This window comes from Aotus nancymaae, unplaced genomic scaffold (genome assembly GCF_030222135.1).
Source record: "Aotus nancymaae isolate 86718 unplaced genomic scaffold, 86718_ANA_hifiasm-v0.15.2.pri h1tg000015l_0, whole genome shotgun sequence".
NCBI lineage: Eukaryota > Metazoa > Chordata > Mammalia > Primates > Aotidae > Aotus > Aotus nancymaae.
Genome location: NW_026988426.1, coordinates 9,618,287 through 9,635,287, shown reverse-complemented (window position 1 = coordinate 9,635,287; position 17,001 = coordinate 9,618,287). Strand labels below are relative to the sequence as shown.

General features: G+C 42.0%; 1 protein-coding gene across 1 annotated transcript in view; it reads right to left on the bottom strand.

Moving 5' to 3' along the window:
• ADRA1B (adrenoceptor alpha 1B) overlaps positions 1 to 11,601 on the bottom strand; it is a 109,629-nt gene extending 98,028 nt beyond the window's left edge. Inside the window, exon 1 of the mRNA XM_064376499.1 lies at positions 11,482 to 11,601. The gene's annotated coding sequence lies outside the window, so the exon portion shown is untranslated. The remainder of the gene's footprint in view (positions 1 to 11,481) is intronic.
• Positions 11,602 to 17,001: the final 5,400 nt, after the last annotated feature.

The window sequence follows — 17,001 nt, the reverse complement described above, 5'->3', positions numbered from 1 at the left end:
TTCTGGCTGTGCAGTAATGCTACCCAGGTGTGGCCGGATATTTTTGTTTTTCAGGAGAAATCGGAAAACTGGAATTTTAGGTCTCTCTCAATTTAGAAATGCATGTTCAAATTTTAAAGTAAGACACTGTATATGAACCAAACTGACATATCTGTGCACTATATGTGGTCTCAGGGTCATATATTTGTGACCTGGGTTTAACCCCAGAGTTTCATTTTTCCTTGAGCTTGACCCTTAAGGCTGTCAGTGACTTATTTCAGATTTTGCTGTTGGGTAGGGGCTGTGGTTGTGGGCTTGAGTTATATGGGAGTGGGGAACAGAGGAGGGTTGAAAAGGGAAAAAATGATATAACTGTCTCCTGACATTAAGGTAGGACATCTGCAAACCAGCAAGCCTTTATCCTGCAGGGTAAACCTTCTCTTAGCATAAGTTTTGTGTGTGGTCTTGTTCTCTACTGAACAAGCATAAGTCTTGTTCTCTACTGAAAAGGCCACTATTGTTTTCTCCACCACGAATTATGTTACCAAAGCCCCTTTCTCTTATCTAAATGTCAGTGTGGGTCAGGCTCTAAGAATGGGGATGGAGGGGATCTGTACTACTGAGAGACCACAAAGCTAGGCGTTTTGATGTAACTTCCCAGAAAATTGTCATCCTGTTTGACTTAATTAGTGCTGTGAAGACACAAGTTTTGTGCAGGAGCATGAATTCTCAGTTCCCATTTAGCCCAGTAAACGTTCAGTTCTTTTCAGTGAAAGAAAATATTCCATGGAAAATTCAAGGACATACCCCTTTCGTGCAAACTGCATTTGGGTGCATGAGTAAATTCAAACAGGTCCCTCTAGGGAAGGCCTGGACTGCTGTGGACATTTTAGACTTTTGTTAAACTAACTTTCTGTGGACCTGAGGACTTTGACCCTCAAGGGGGCCAGTCCAGAGTCCTTGTCCCTGCACGACCCACACAGGTTGATTAATTTAATTCTTCAGGCTGTTAAATTGGGAATCTTCATGTTTGCCTCCAGGTCATCAAATTAAAAGTTTTGAGAGCACCTTTGTTGCAAGGCATCAGAGAACAGCTAACATGAACTTCACACCGTGTACTGTGTACAGCCCAATGATGCCCCTCGATGACAAGAGAGGATGAGTCACCACTAGCTTCAGGGATTTGGAAGAAATGTCAATGAAGTCATGAATAATAGGTGCTGCACTGACACCTAAGAAAGTTAAGGTCAGGAATTAGTTGGCAGGGAAGAAAACTGCGAAGGAGGCCACCCACAGTTCCACAGAGCTTCAGTAGCTTGTGTCATCTGATTGGATACTGGTGAGCTGGGATAGCCAAGAAAATAAGGCATTTATTTCGTTTTGAAGAAAGAAAATGTGTGTATGCTGTTGGTGGTGGGGATTTCTTTCTGGGGGCAGAGAGGCGGACTTGGTGGCTTCTGGAAGCCCCACCATGCTTCAGGTCTTTACGTGGCTGTTGGGGCTGGCATTAGAAATCAGTGGGTCTGAGCACTTCTCCAAGCATCCTGGGGTCTTCAGAGGGAACCTTCTACAGAAAGGCAGAAACAAATCTAGGCTACCTCTAGAGAGAAGACCCCAGTAGCCCAGAAGGGCTACAGAACGTTAGGTTGTGTTTCAGTTCTAGCGGGAGACACTATCAAGACAGTAACTAGTTGAGAAGACATTTTCTGCCTTCTGTGTAATAAACAAGAGGTGGGGCTGAAAAGCTGTTGGTCGTGTTTCCACTGACCTTCCAATCAAATACAAGTTTGGCGATTCATTCTGGGGGAATGAAGCAATGGATGATCATCAAAAAAATGATGAAATGCCTCACCATTTCATGGTGTCTCCGCTTGCTGTCTGTCTAAATCAACCAGAAAAATCCCAGGCCTGCAGACTGTCTAGAGAAGAAAGGAGGTAAAACCACGTACACGATGGTCATTGCCATGGCTTTCACTCCTGTTGCCACCATCATCCACTATATGTGTAGACTGAGGAGCTCTAAGGCGAGCACAGTAACAACAACAAGGCCTGTAATAGGCTGTCAGGGTCAGGGTTTGTTGTTTGGGGTTGGCACTTGGGGAAGGGAGAAGAAACAGGATTGGACAGAGGGAGAAGTCCAACTGTGATGTTCATTAGAGTTGTCCTCAGTGAGCCCAAAAGACTGAGCCTTTATCAGTGATTGGATGTGTGCTGTCAGGGAAGGGTACTCTCCTGGGCAAGGTGGCTCTCTGAAGCTGAGGCTGCCAAGCTCGAGCCGACAGCTAGAGTGTCTGCTGATGCCACTTGCAGCAGCAGGCTCAGTGGGTTCTTTCCTGAAGGAGGCCTGAGCATAGCAACTCTGTGTCCTTCAGAAAGTCCTGATCTTGGGTATGTACCCAAGGGATTATAAATCATTCTACTATAAAGACACATGAACACTTATGTTTATTGCAGCACTATTTACAATACCAAAGACTTGGAACCAACCCAAATGCCCATCAGTGATAGACTAGATAAAGAAAATGTGGCACATGTACACCATGGAATACTGTGCAGCCATATAAAAAAGAGTGAATTCATATCCTTTGTAGGGACATGGATGAAGCTGGAAACCATCATTCTCCACAAACTAACACAGGAACAGAAAACCAAACACTGCATCTTCTCATTCATAGGTGGGAGTTGAACAATGAGAACACGTGGACACAGGGAGGGGAACATCACACACAGGGGCCTGTTGGGGGGTGGAGGGAAAGGGGAGGGAGAGCATTAGGACAAATACCTAATGGATTCTGGGCTTAAAACCTAGATGATGGGTTGATGGATGCAGCAAACCATCATGGCACAGGTATACCTATGTAACAAGCCTGCACGTTCTGCACATGTATCCAAGAACTTAAAGTTAAAAAAAAAAAGCTCAGATCTTGAATCCAGGGAAGGTTTTCTTGCAGATTTCACAGCCATGAAGCTGCCTGTCAGAACCTTAATCTATCTCCTGACCAAGCAGTCAGACAAAGTGAATGAAATTTCTATGATGGTAGTGAGAGCCAGGCAAGACCTGTCAAGACCTCAGGTTTATGGTTCAGACAGACCTGGATTCAAAGTCCACACTCATACTCACTTGCTGCATGACTCTAGGCGATTAAATCACCTTCTCTGAGCTCCATGTCCCTTTCTGTAAAATGGGGATAATAATAGTGTGCTGGTCTGGGGCCCACTTGTCTTCCCATCGTGTCTTTCCCTTTCTGCCTCTGTTCTGTATCACAGGGAGCTTGTCTTTGCAAACTGCAGCTCCTGGCTTTCTGTGTTAGCTGGCTTCTAGTTGAGTTTGGCCAGTGATATTTTGGGGACAAGAAGAAGCAGGTAGTCAGGGCATTTCTCTCTCCCTGCTTCAGGTGGTGTCCCCAGCAGCAGCTGCATCTCTGCAAGCAAGAGCACTCATTAACGTGGACACACTCCAAAGGCCACATGTGCAGTTTCTAGCAATGTTGGTGAGCCAGTGCCTTATTTTATTATTTTAAAATAAGATTATTTTATTTGATTAATCATGAGAATATCTTTTTTTTTTTTTTTTTTTTTAGAGAAAGAGAGAGAGAGAATAGGAAGGAGAAAAAAGGAAGAGAAAGAGAGAGAGAGAATGGGGAGGAGGGAGAAGGAAAAGAAAGAAGGAGAGAGAATGGGAGTATTGCTTTTTTGCCCAGGCTAGAATGCAATTTAGTAATGGGTATTGAAAACCTCTTTTATACTGATAATTATACTTAATGATGTAATCAGGAAAGAGTAAGGGAAGAAGATAACAAACAAACAGCCAACCAATATTTAATTTAAACCTATGAAATGCTATGCGATTACTGAGGAGTGATTTACTTCCAATTATATAGTCACCTTTGGAATAGGTGTGAGGTGGTAATGTATGTATTGTGTATTTGAAGTGGAGAGTACTATAAATATTTATTAAGTTTACTTGTTCCGGGTCTGAGTTCAAGTTCTGAATATCCTTGTTAATTTTCTATCTCGTTGATCTATAGAATCGTTAGCTCTTCTTGTTGCATTGATCCTTTTGCCATTATGTAATGTCATTCCTCGCCTCTTTTGATCTTTGTTGCTTTAAAGTTTACTTTATCAGAGGTGAGAATTGCATCTGCCGCTTTTTGTTTATTAGTTTATTTTTACTCTCTGTTCAATTGGTAAATCTTCCTCCTTCTCTCTGAGTCTTTGTATATTGTTTCATGTAAGATGGGCCCGGATGCAGCATACCGATGGGTTTTGGCTTTTTATCCAATTAAAATATATGTAAGTTTAATACCAGCATTTGATGCTAGCTGGCTGTTTTGCCCATTAGTTGATGTGAATTTTTTATTGTGTTAAAGTTCTTTGCTTTTTGATATATTTTTGGAAAGGCTGATATTGGTTGTTCCTTTATATGTATAGTGCTTCTTTCAGAAGCTCTTGTAAAGCAGGCCTGGTGGTGGTGAACTCTCTAAGTACTTGTTTGTTCGCAAAAGATTTAATTTTTCCTTCGCACATAAAGCTTAGTTTGGCTGGATAGGAAATTCTGGGTTGAAAGTTCTTTTCTTTAAGGATGTTAAATATTGGTCCCCACTCTTTTCTGGCTTGTAGGGTTTCTGCTGAGAGATGAGAATATCTTAATCTTATAAGATTATTTTAGTTGATTAATCATCACTCATGTAGAGGATACGATACAGGTTGGGAATTTTGATTAGGATATGAAAAAGCATTGTTGAAGTTTATCAAGTTTATTAAAGCTTATTGTACTGCAGGATCCCTAATGAGTACATAACGTGGTGGGGAAGGGCTCCAGGATGTCAGAGAGGAACAGTAAGGCGGAATAGGAGACCCTGTGGAGAGATGTTTAAATAGCATGGAAGTAAAAGTTGCTACCATCACAAGCCTGCAGAGAACTAGAACCTCAAAGTCATTAAAAATTGGCATTCAAAGCCTTTCAAAAAGGGGCTTCAATATACTTTTATAACTTTTTTTCTTAGACTCTGTATTGGGTTGAATAGCAGGTCTCCAAAAGATGTGTCTAAGTCCTCACCCCACCCCACCACCCCGGTATCTGTGAATGTGACCTTATTGGAAATGATGTTAAGAAACTTGAGATGAGATGATCCTAGATTTAGAGTGGGTCCTACGCTCAATGACTGTTGTATTTATAAAACAAAAGAGAGGGAAAGTTGAGATACAAGGGCACAGTGAATTAGAATCACTAGAGGCTGGAAGAGGCAAAGGATGAATCTTTTCTAGAGCCTCCAGAGGAAGTGTGAGAGAAGAAAGGTGACACCTTGATTTTTGGACTTCTCTCCAGAAAGAACCGTGAGATAATAAACTTCCATTGCATTAAGTCATTGAGTTTGTGGTGCTTTGTTAGGGGAGCCTTAGGAGACTAATATAGAACCCAACTTCCAGTTATATTGGGCCACTGAGCTGTTTCCTGAATAGTCCAGTTCTTTGCTGACCTTGGGTCTTTAACCATGTTACACTGGACACATTATTATGTTTATATTTAATGCATATACAGGTAACTATTTAGTTGACCAGGAATAAAAAGAAGAGGTAGACTGAAAGAAGCTGAGAGCAGAGCAAATTGATGGCTAAGCTGCTAGGGACAGCTCTGCCTGCTTTTCCATGCTGAGTGGTGAGTGCTGCCCTGCAGGATGCAGGAAACATGGCCATGGCTACTCCTCCTCGCCAGAGCTACTCCTCCTCACCACTCCCATGGTCTTTCCACAGGATGAGCATCTCATCACACCATATGTGAGTCCAATGTGGAAGATTTCAAAGTTTTCATACAACCTGGCCCCTTAAAGCAAGCTCACAAATTCAGCTGAAGCAATGACAATTGATTTCAGGACTACAGGACCCAGTGGCCGTATCGAATTTCTTGAGAGATAGTGTCATCTTCCAACACAGTCTCTCATAAGGGATTTTCAAGAGAACTTTTGACTATCCTCTATTTATGACTTTTTTTTGGGCTTTATGCATTGATTTTAGAACACAAATGCTGAGTAAGATTTGATTCCTTTGAGTTCACTTTGCTTAGAATCCCCAGTATACTTCAACATGCCACCTTTCCCAACAATTTCTCATACCCTTATTAGTGCTGAATTTCTAACTTTTAAAAATTCCATACCATTTCCCTCCATCACTCCCATGTATCTTCACTTATACACACATCAGCTTCCCTTGCAGAATTTTTTGACATTGGGTGCTACAGATCCTTGAATCTCCCATTGGCCAGTGGATCAATAAATGAATGGTTGAATGGCTGGATGGATTTATTGATGAGTTTGCCGATTTCAGAGAAAATCAAATGGAATCTAATAGCCAAAGCAAAGAGAGCTTGTCTACATTTACACTGCCAATGTTAGACTTGATGCACAAATTGGGAATCAGATTGCCAAGTGATGCCACACTTTTGCAGACAGATGGCTTACTTTCTCTGTGGACTTAAAATAAGTCAAGCATGAGGGCACTCCTCTAAATCACTGGTGCAGGGGTGCATCTACACTGCAACTCAGCACAAGTGTCAGTTCCTCAAAGAACTCTTCCCTTCACCTCCCAGTCTAGATGAGTCTTCTTCCTCTCTGTCATATGCTATCATGGCATTCTCTTTTTTTCCCTTCATAGCATTGTCACATTTTGAAACTATATTTGTTTTTGTGACTTTTTGTTCGCTATCTTTTTCACCCTCCAACCACTTGGCTGACTTTAAACTCAGGGAAGTTAGGATTGATGTCTGTTTTCTTAACCATGGTAATCTAGTGTCTAGCTCAGTGCCTGCCATTGACTGCAATATATTATAGCAATAACATATCACGTATCACTGGTACTAATGTCTAATATTATTTGATTATGCAATATGTGCCAGGCACTGTTAGAAACTGCTTTACATAAATCATCTACTTTTATCCTCACAATAACTCTCTGAAGCAGGAATGATTATTATTCCCACTTTGTAGATGAGGAGACTAAGATACAGAGACACTAACTTGTTCAGGCTGGGAATTGGCACAGTGGAGATTTAAACCCAAGCATACAGGCCCCAAAGTCAGGAAGTGTTCACTAAATATATGTTGAAGAAATGAATGAATCATGATCCATATTACTGTGTATCTTCTGGACTAATTGCCAAGCCAGTGCAAAGATGTCTTCTATAACTACTCTAAGAGTTAGTTCTCCAGATCCTTCTGAAATACTTCTGGCAATAGGATTCATTAGCTTTTCCAGTTGGGCAACTTTAATAACTAGGATGATTTTCATTACATAAAACTTAAATTCACTTCTGTGGTCATTTTACCTATGGACGCTTGTTCTGCTCTCAGTAGTTTAAAAGAATTTCAGTTCCTCTCATATAGCTCTGATAAGAGTTTTTACTTAAATGACAGCCTATGTTTCAGCTCTATCTCCAGCTTCTGGCCAAACCATAGTGTACTGGTACACCTGTTAAATGGAGGCATCCACACCTGGACACAAGGCTTTCTAGGCATGGGTTGTCCAGGGTGGAGTACAGTATGATTGTTCAGCTCTGTAACCCTGGGGACTGACATGATGCTTGTTGAATTCAAATGAAATGCTTTCATAGTGGTAATAATAATCCCTTTACTTTGTAACTGAAAATTACAAAATATGTATGCATTCTTGGTTTCAGTTGATTTTTCTCTATAATATGTTGTTCAATTTCTGCTACCTTTTTTTATTTGAGGCTTTAGGATATTAGAGCTATAAGGAACATGAGAGATGCTTTGAGGTCCAGAGAGATTGAATGGCTTGCTTAGAGTCAAACTAAGTATCCTTTTAGAACTTATACTTTCTGGAAACTATGTCCTTCTTACCATGATGTCCCATGAACCTGGTGGGTTTCCTATCCTCTGGTTCTTTTCAGTGTATTAACTGCGATCAAAATAGTGTTAGCAATGAACTTTCTGTCATTGGAGGTGTATGAGCTGATGATGAGTCGGCTTTTGAATAAGGATGTTGTACCTCCAACAACATTGAGACATCTAATGAGTATTGGTCTAAATGATCTTTCAGGTAATGTAACCTGCAGTCTCATAAAAACTATGCCACCCATAGACTGCATAGGAGTCAGGTAGAGTTTTAGCCACAAAGCTTTAAAGACTTCTATCAACCAAATCATTTCTGAATATAGCAACATAGTTTTTCACCATAACTGGTAGGAGCCAAGATCATCATCCTTCAAGACTGAAACACTACCAAAAATACACAAGTTTTCAACACTGATTCTCAACACCTCATGGAAACTTCTCCAGATTATTTGTCCCAATCCTGTTTATTCTTCACACTTAGTTCAACTCATATCTACTCTGAGGATCCTTTCTCAATCCTCTAAATTAGAATGAATCCTTCCCTCCCATATTTCCCCATGGACATTGTAACTCTCCTGTAAAACCTGTCAGTCTGCCTTATATTATGCATCTTTTCCCTTTTCATTGAGCAATTAGCACTGATTCATTTGTACATAATTTGTCATTATTAATCATGTACCAAGCCAAGTACTTTACATGTTTTGCCTTTTTGTTTTGCTTTTACCTTATTTATTCTTTGCAATGACCCTATGTGGTAGGTGTTTATAATATCACCATTTTACATATGATGGAACTGAGGCTTGGGGATTAGTCATTTTTCTAAAATTGTGTGGTAAGTTGGTGCCACCGCTGGGCTCATGAGTTCTTTCAGAACAGAGGCCATAATTCTCTCTCATTCCCTAGCATTTTGCTTTGTTTGCAATGGGTGTTTAACGTTTTTTTTTTCCTGTTGTTTATAGCTACAGATCCAGAACACATTAGACCACACTTTCAGTGAAGAAAGCCTTTGGTTCCAGAGAATCAAAACCAGGTAGATAAGTTGGCAATTGGACCAAGGTGAAAGCAGTTCTTCCATTGAGGTAAGAGAGCTCTATTATGATAGGGACTCTGATATCATGTGGTCAAAGGAAACACTGAAGATAAAGAACAGTGGTCTACATCTTTGATTTCAGTCACGGGTTGAATAAGATACGGAAAACTTTCATTGTCTTAGCAGTTGGTTTGAGAATTCTTTCCGAGGAGAGATCCACCTTTGTGGAGAAAAACCCCTTGACAAGTCTACTTACTGGAAAGCACTTACAGCACGTAGAGCTGTCCCCGAGTGAAGAGGAAGAAAGGGAGAGGGAGATATGAGAGAGGGCAAGGGAGAGGGTGGTGGAACCAGCAAGATGGTGAATCAGCTGTGCTGCACTGTACATGATAGAATCACTCCCCAGAACTGTGTGATCTTCAGTGAATTCTTGAAAGCTTGGCAAAGGGCAGATACAAATAGAATTCTCATGTAAAATAGAGAAAGCGCTATGCCTTGGTACACTATACATTGGTACACAGGGTAGAATGGAATTAGTGAGCCAACAATAAGATTTTTAACACCAGAAACATGCAAAGGTCTTGAGGACGGCTTAAGGCTTTCCCATGCTGTAGAATTTGGGGTTCAAGGCAACATCGAGATTTCAAGGATTTTGGGGGAGGGGCAGTGGGCAACTGTTTGACATTTGGTAATATACCCACAAGAGGTTATATGATTAATTTATATTCAATTGAACAGAGAGTAAGTAGATGTTTCTTGAGCACCAATCCAATGCCAGATGCTGTGCTAGGTTGCTGGGGAGAAATTATGAAGTAGATCTATGGGAATACTTCTCTTTGTTCTGCTGAGAAATGTCTCTCAGTTCTGCTGGCCGCTCACTGCTTCCTGAGATAACTAACCCGACTTATTCCTCTAATACTGGAACCTCAGTTTAGGAGCTTTCTTGTCCTCATTTTCTTTCATCAAAATTTGTCCATTCATAAAATGCTGTAGAATGTTGTTAAGAATGTTCTGAACTTACACTTTGGAGACCTTAGACTTTGCAGAAAATTCTTAATCCAGAACTTTCTAGTTGTTTGACATGGGACGAAACACTTAACTTTTGGGAGACATTCTCATTCTGGTTTGTGTCTCTGTAATGGTTTTTATGTGTCTGTCCCCCACTACACTGTGAGTGGCATAAAGGCAAATACGATTATTATCTTTTTTTTCTTTTTTTGAGACAGAGTCTCACTCTGTCGCCTAGGCAGGAGTGCAGTGCCACGATCTCGGCTCACCCCAAACTCTGCCTCCCGGATTCAAGAGATTCTCTTACCTCGGCTTCCAGAGTAGCTGGGATTACAGGCATGTGCTACCACACCCAGCTAATTTTTGTACTTTTAGGAGCAATGGAGTTTCACTATTTTGGCCAGGTTGGTCTTGAACTCCTGACCTTGGGTGATCCACCTGCCTTGGCTTCCTAAAGTGCTGGGATTACAGGTGTGAGTCACCTTGCCTGGACCATCTTTTTTTTTTTTTTTTAGGTAGAGTCTTACTATGTTGCCCAGGCTGAAGTGCAGTGGCATGATCATGGCTTACTGCAGGCTCGACCTCCAGGTCTCAAGCTATTCTCTTGCCACAGCCTCCTGAGTTGCTGAGACTACAGGCACAAACCACTATACCTGGCCAATTAAAAACAAAAAAAATTTTGTAGAGATGAGGTTTCTCTGTGTTGCCCAGGCTGGGCATTATTATCTTGTCTGTATCTTTAGAACTCTTATACAGTGCTTGGCAGTCAATAGTTTGTTCAAGGAGTAAATTAATGAATGAACACACAACTCTCCTTGCTACTTATGTGAAGCTCAAATGAGTTAGTAATTATGAAAGAGAATTTAAAAGACATAATTTACCTGTTTATTAGAAACATTGTAGCAAGCTGCCACATCAGAAATAATTCAGCTAAACCACTTTTATTAAGGTGCTAATGTTGTAGAGTTAGCTTTATGGGTTACGGCTGCCAGGGGCTACTTGTGTTTTTGTATGTAGGTTTTGAGGAAGAGCATATTTTACAAAGAGAGTTTAATTGATGCATAGGTATTATTAACAGCAGTGACAAGCATATCGAAAAAGGGATTTTTTTCTGAACAAAAAGGGGGGCTTCTGGGTTTCTTCAAGCAGGAAATAAAAATCTGCCAGTTTGAATTGTTTCCAAAAATGCCGCTACTATAGCATCTTTTTTAAGACTCTTGGAAAAATGCAATGCAGTTGTGACAGGCTGTATCTTTAACTCAGTCTCCATTTAAAATGAAGCACAAGAAACCAGAAACAAATGACTGAGACATATAGAGATTGCGAGAATTAGTGATCAGTGTTGGCTACGAACCATGCGAGTTACGCTTTTCTTTAAGGTTTCACGCACAAACTTCTCTCATTTCATTTTAAGTTGTGTCTGCTTTGCACAGTGGTTTTCTTTTTTCCCCAAAGCACCATGAATGATTTATGACTTTCTGAGGCCACATCTCGCAAGATTACATAAGGAACAGTGAAAAACAAGCGATTGAGCCAAACTTAAAAAAAAAAAAACCAAACATTTCCAAAGTGGATTTCATCTTGACTGCAGTCAGCTAACAGTTTTTGACTCACCGAAAGTGCTCCTTCATTCCAAAGTGCGCCCCATTTCTGTGAGGATCCCCTAGATTTTCTTTCACTGTTGGCAACACACTATGATCAACTCAGTGTTTGGTTCCCAGCAATGTCCAGTTTTCCCAAATCCACCCCTTCTCTCTGAAAGTGAACTTTGCAGTTGGATTGCAAAAACAGCCTCATTAGTTTGGTTAATGATTGTACAAAAACATTGATAGGAGTAATAGCTACCAGGCTTGTCATTTCTTTCAATCATAGAATAATAGGATTTCAGAGTTTTCAGGGACCTGGGATTCCCTAGTTCTACCCATTATTTGGCAGATAAAGAAGCTGATAACCAGAGAGGTGAAGTAACTTGCCCAAAGTCACACAGCTAGGTTACCTTAAGCAGAGTAATGGACATAATTCAGCCTCAGAGTGGGGTCGTCTGTGCGTGTTTATCAATAAACTTTTATCTCCCTACTTAAGTGAAGTGACAACATTAGATATTATTTTTTAACTATAGGAATTTTAGAGCTTATCTGATGGACTTTCTGTCATTGAGTTGTTTATGAAGCCAGAGCAAATCTAGGGAAGTGGTGGGGAGGACAACTGCTTGCAAGGCAAGGGCTGTGTTGACGGCTGCAGTACTGGGTAGCTGGCTGTAAGGGGTGATTATCTTTCCAGAGTCTGGGTCAGAAGTGACCAAATCGGAGTAATGAGGGTTTGTCTGAAACCTGAGTTCTGGGTCAGTGGCCTGTATGAAATTGCAGGGGTTGGTGTGAGACGGCAAACTGAAGGTGAGTGAAAGGTAAGGAGTCAAGGAGTCACAGAGGGCAAGATGGCTGAGCTCAGGGGCCAGGGTGCGGAGCTGTGATCACATAGAGGGACCACCAGATAGAGGAAGCGCCAATCGTTGGCTTAAGGGCACAGGATTGGGTCACATTATTTCAAGTTTACAGATAAGAATGGAAAATCCACCAGGCTGGGTGTGGTGGCTCACACCTGGAATCCCAGCATTTGAGGAGGCCGAGGCGGGCGGATCACTTGGGGTCAGGAGTTCAAGACCAGCCTGGCCAATGTGGTGAATGAAACCTTGTCTCTACTAAAAATGCCAAAATTAGCCAGGTGTGGTGGCGCAAACCTGTAATCCCAGCTACTCGGGAGGTTGAGGCAGGAGAATCGCGGAGACTGCAGTGAGCTGAGATCTGGGCAACAGAGTGAGAGCCCCATCTGGGTGACAGAGTGAGACTCTGTCTCAAAAAAAAAAAAAGCCAAAAACAAAACAAAAAACTTGCCACCTTTACCGATGAGAAAAGCAAACAAATTACAGAATAGAGTGTAGCATATGACTCCATTTATGCATAAAACTGTCTCAGCCTATGGAGTGGAGGGAATCATGTAGCTCCCAGGTTAAGAGCACAGACTTAGGAGTTAGAAATTCTGAATTTGCTTCTTGGTCGCATTTTTCTAACTGTTTAATGCCAGGCAAGTCACTTAACCCTTCTTTGCCTTCGGTTTCTCAATCATAGAATAAAGCCTGCTTTATCAATTTGTTGTAAAGATCTGAGATAATGTACATGAGGCACTTAGCATAGCGCCTGGCACATAGTAAAGGTAAAAAAGTTAGTAGCTATTTTTATTTTTAGACTTGACCTTTGGAAATGGAGGCTGAATTTGAAACCCATTTCTGTCACTTTACTGGCTGTGTGCTTTTGGGCAGGTTACAACCTCTCTGGGACTCAGTTTCCAATCTGTAAAATGGAACCAGTAGTCACCACATTGTGGGATGTCGTGAGAATGAAAGGAGGCAGCGTAAAGGGCTCCATCCAGTGTAAAGAAAGGTGGTGCAGCTGGGTGCGGTGGCTCACACCTGTTATCCTAGCACTTTGGGAGGCCGAGGCGAGTGTATCACCTGAGGTCAGGAGTTCGAGACCAGCCTGGTCAACATGGTAAAACCCTGTCTCCACTAAACATACAAAAATCAGCCAGGTGGTGGGCACCTGTAATTCTAGCTACTCGGGGGGCTGAGGCGGGAGAATCACTGGAGCCCAGGAGTCAGAGGTTGCAGTAAGCTGAGATCAGGCCATTGTACTCCAGCCTGGTGACAGAGCAAGACTCTGCCTCAAAAAAAAAAAAGGTGGTGCTCAGCACTGACAGCACCAGGATTAAGTTCCAATGTTAGGTGATAGAATCAGGGAAGTGAAAAGAAGGATGCTCATAAAATGTTGACAGCTATTTTAATTTTCTTCGTTGTTAGTGTCTGTGCTGTTTGAAAAAAAATTGTGTTTACAGTCAGCCTGTTTTATTGGGAAAAAAAGGAGTGGTTAGTAAATAGCAAAATCCCAACTAACAAAGATGAAACCTATTGGTGGCTTTGCAATGCTTGAGTGCTAAGGATAAGTAGGTAAAACCAAAAGAGACAAGCTCAGGCTGCACCAGAGACATTCCGATGTCCAGAGACTTCTCTCTTAGGTGGCAATCACTGTGGCCGTTTTGGACAGGAACAAGATTTTATAAATCACCTTATCAAGCTGAGTGTTTTGAGGGTGTTGATATGATTATAGCCAGCAGCAGGGATATCCTGATTTTAGGTCAATTGATATGATGAATTACAGAATTTTGGAACTGGAAGTAATTTCAGCCTGCCACTAGGCAAGCTCTTGAATTTCTTTTTGCCTTGGGCTACGGGCAAGGATCTGAGAACGCTCCAAGGAGGTGTTACTGTAACAGTCTTCTCAATTGCTACCAAATGCTGCTGACTTTTTATCACCCCTTCTTATTCCGAGCCCCGACTGCATCTAGCAATCTCAACTTTCTCTAAAGAACTCAGCTTACCCAACATGCTTATGTGTGTACCATTTGAAAGATCAATGATGACTGAAAAATGAATTAAAAAGTCCTGCCAGGCACAGTGGTGTGCACCTATAATCCCAGTTACTTGGGAAGCTGAGGTGGAGAATCCTTTGAGCCCAGGTATTTGCAACCAGCTTGGGCAACATAATGAAATGCCATCACATATAAATAAAACAAAATAAATTAAAAAGCCCCAGCTTTCCCTCAGAAGGGAGATGCATTTATATATTCACATAATAATACTTTGTTCAACAAATATTAAATGAAAGTCTATGTGCCAGGCACAGAGCTAAACATTTAAAAAAAAACTAAAAGAAACAAGGAAAGGAAAGGGGAAAAAAGGCAGAGTTAAAACAACAAAAAGTAGATTTTATTTAAAGTTAGTTTAGAAAAAGAGGCGATGGACCAGAAATCAGAAAAAACTGGCCTTTTAGTTCCAGAGCTTTCATTAAATAACTGCAGTCCTAGGCAAGTCACTTCTTTGGGCCTCACATTTTCATCTGTAAGATGAGGAGAGGGGGCAAGTTGTCCCAGGTAGAATGATTCATTCGTTTTCCGCTTTGGAGAATAGAATGAGACGGCATGCTAATATCCACTGGGGTTCACACCAAACCATTTTTATTATTTCTTTTCTTTTTCTTGTCAGCAGAGGGAATGCCGGGTGCTCCAAAGAGAATGAAGAAGAGGTGTGTTTCCCCTTGCATCCATAAAACCAGAAGGCGAACTTGGCTGCCTCACCTGATGTTCAGAAAATGCCAAGACCAGAGGGAAGGCAGCTGGTCTGGGGTTTTCAGTGTCGGCAGCAAGAGACCTAGACTCATGGGGAGTGAGTACCGTGTGTGTGATCCAAACATTGCTGCAGGAAGCCCAACATGTCCAGCTCTTGGAGGTGGACACACATCTTTCCTTCTACCTCTTTCTCCCTGTTCATGAGTGTACATTCCAATTAAGTGACCTCAAACTTGGCTTTCTAGCACAAACTTGTGCTCCTAATTTCTTCAGGAGTTTTGTTCCCAGCCATCCCACCCCCTCAAGATGTGTTTGCCCAGCAAATCTTCCCAGGGACAAGGGGACTCAATTCCACACATGTGTGTCCAAGATGACAGCCCCTTTGGCAGCTGTGAAAAGCAGCTTCTGTGAGAGTGACAATGGATGGTGCTGACATCCCCCTTGGCTACTAAGTTTGCTTCTGGAGCAATGGGACCCAAATGACATTGGACTTAACTGCTTGTGTTCTTGGAGACGGTTGAGGTGTCATGATTTTGCAACAATGCTTCTTCCTTTCCCCAGTCTTGGGAAAGAACATCCCAGTCCTTAGCCCGGGCTTCCCAGGTGCTTCCAGGGGAGGTTCTTAGTCTGAGCCAAAGCCCAGGGATGGCGCCCACCCTCGCTGGCCAACTCTCCCTTGAGCTACCTTTGATTTTCAGCACTAACTCGTGGTTTTCTGCTTTGAAGAAGAGTCTGAGATGGCATGCTAATATTCACTGGAGTTTACGCCAATGAACCAGAGACAGAGCACTCAATTGTCCTGTTTGTAAAATAAGCCAGTGAATTAGACCAGGACTTTCCATCCTGTTCTCTGAGGCACCTTGGATGTTCCTCACGTGTGTCTGTAGATAGTGGAGGGAGAAGATGGGGCTTTGGTCCTTAAATCAGCCAACTCTCCTTTAATCTCTTTTACATTTTGAACTTTGTTCATAAGATTTCCTTTGAACAAAGTGTCCCCCCTTTGAAGATAATTTTACAAAGTTTTGTAAAACCAATGGAATGAATGCATTCATTTATGTAACTTGATTTTTTGACACCAGCTATATTCCAGGCACTGCTATAGGCACCGGGGATTCCAGCTGTGTCAGCTGCTCTCACAGTCCTGCTCCTACCCGCAGGGACTCATCTTTCCTTTACTCCCTAGCTTCATGCTGCATGCACCCAGGACTCTGGCACTGGACTTTCTCAGCATGCTTGGCCAATGTTCAGGGCAATCTGGGAGTGCTGGGGACCGAGAGCTGCAGGAGAAGCCTTCAGTTAACAGATGAGAGTTGGTAGAAAATACCCCTTGGTAGGGGCAACTCTGAGGCACATGCTACGTTGTCACCCAGAGGTCCCCAGTGGGAATCTGACTCAGTTGCTCATTAACACATCACGTTTTGGCTGCCTTCCTTTCCATCTTACTTTCCAAATCTCCTACTGGTGCTTTCTGGGATCATCCCCTAAATGAACTACTGGGGCTTATATCCTTGGCTCAAGGGATGCCCCTTGAAGGCACTGGGACATCCTAACCTGTCCTGTAGAGCTTACAATTGTGTGTGTGCATGTGTTTATTAGATAATGGCTGGGGTCTTCTCTAGCTCTAGCCTAATCAAGGATGTAGACCCAAGGACCTGAAACTGCCTTTGAGTGGGGCAAACCCCAGTCAGCCTTTTAACCAGCCTCTTGATTGAGTTGCCACATATTTACCGAGTGCCACTGTGAGCCAGTCTTGTACTGGGCTCTGGGTAGGGAGCCAAGCATTGGACTGGAAAATGAATCTCTATGATTCCTCCTTTAAGATCCATTGGCATTCTCTCAATGTAGGGATACAAGAAAAAATTCTGGCCTCATAAGTTATAACCTGGAAAGAGAAGAAAAGACTTACCTATAATCCAATTTGAGAATAAAAGAGTTATAGGAGAGAAAGGTTCTTGG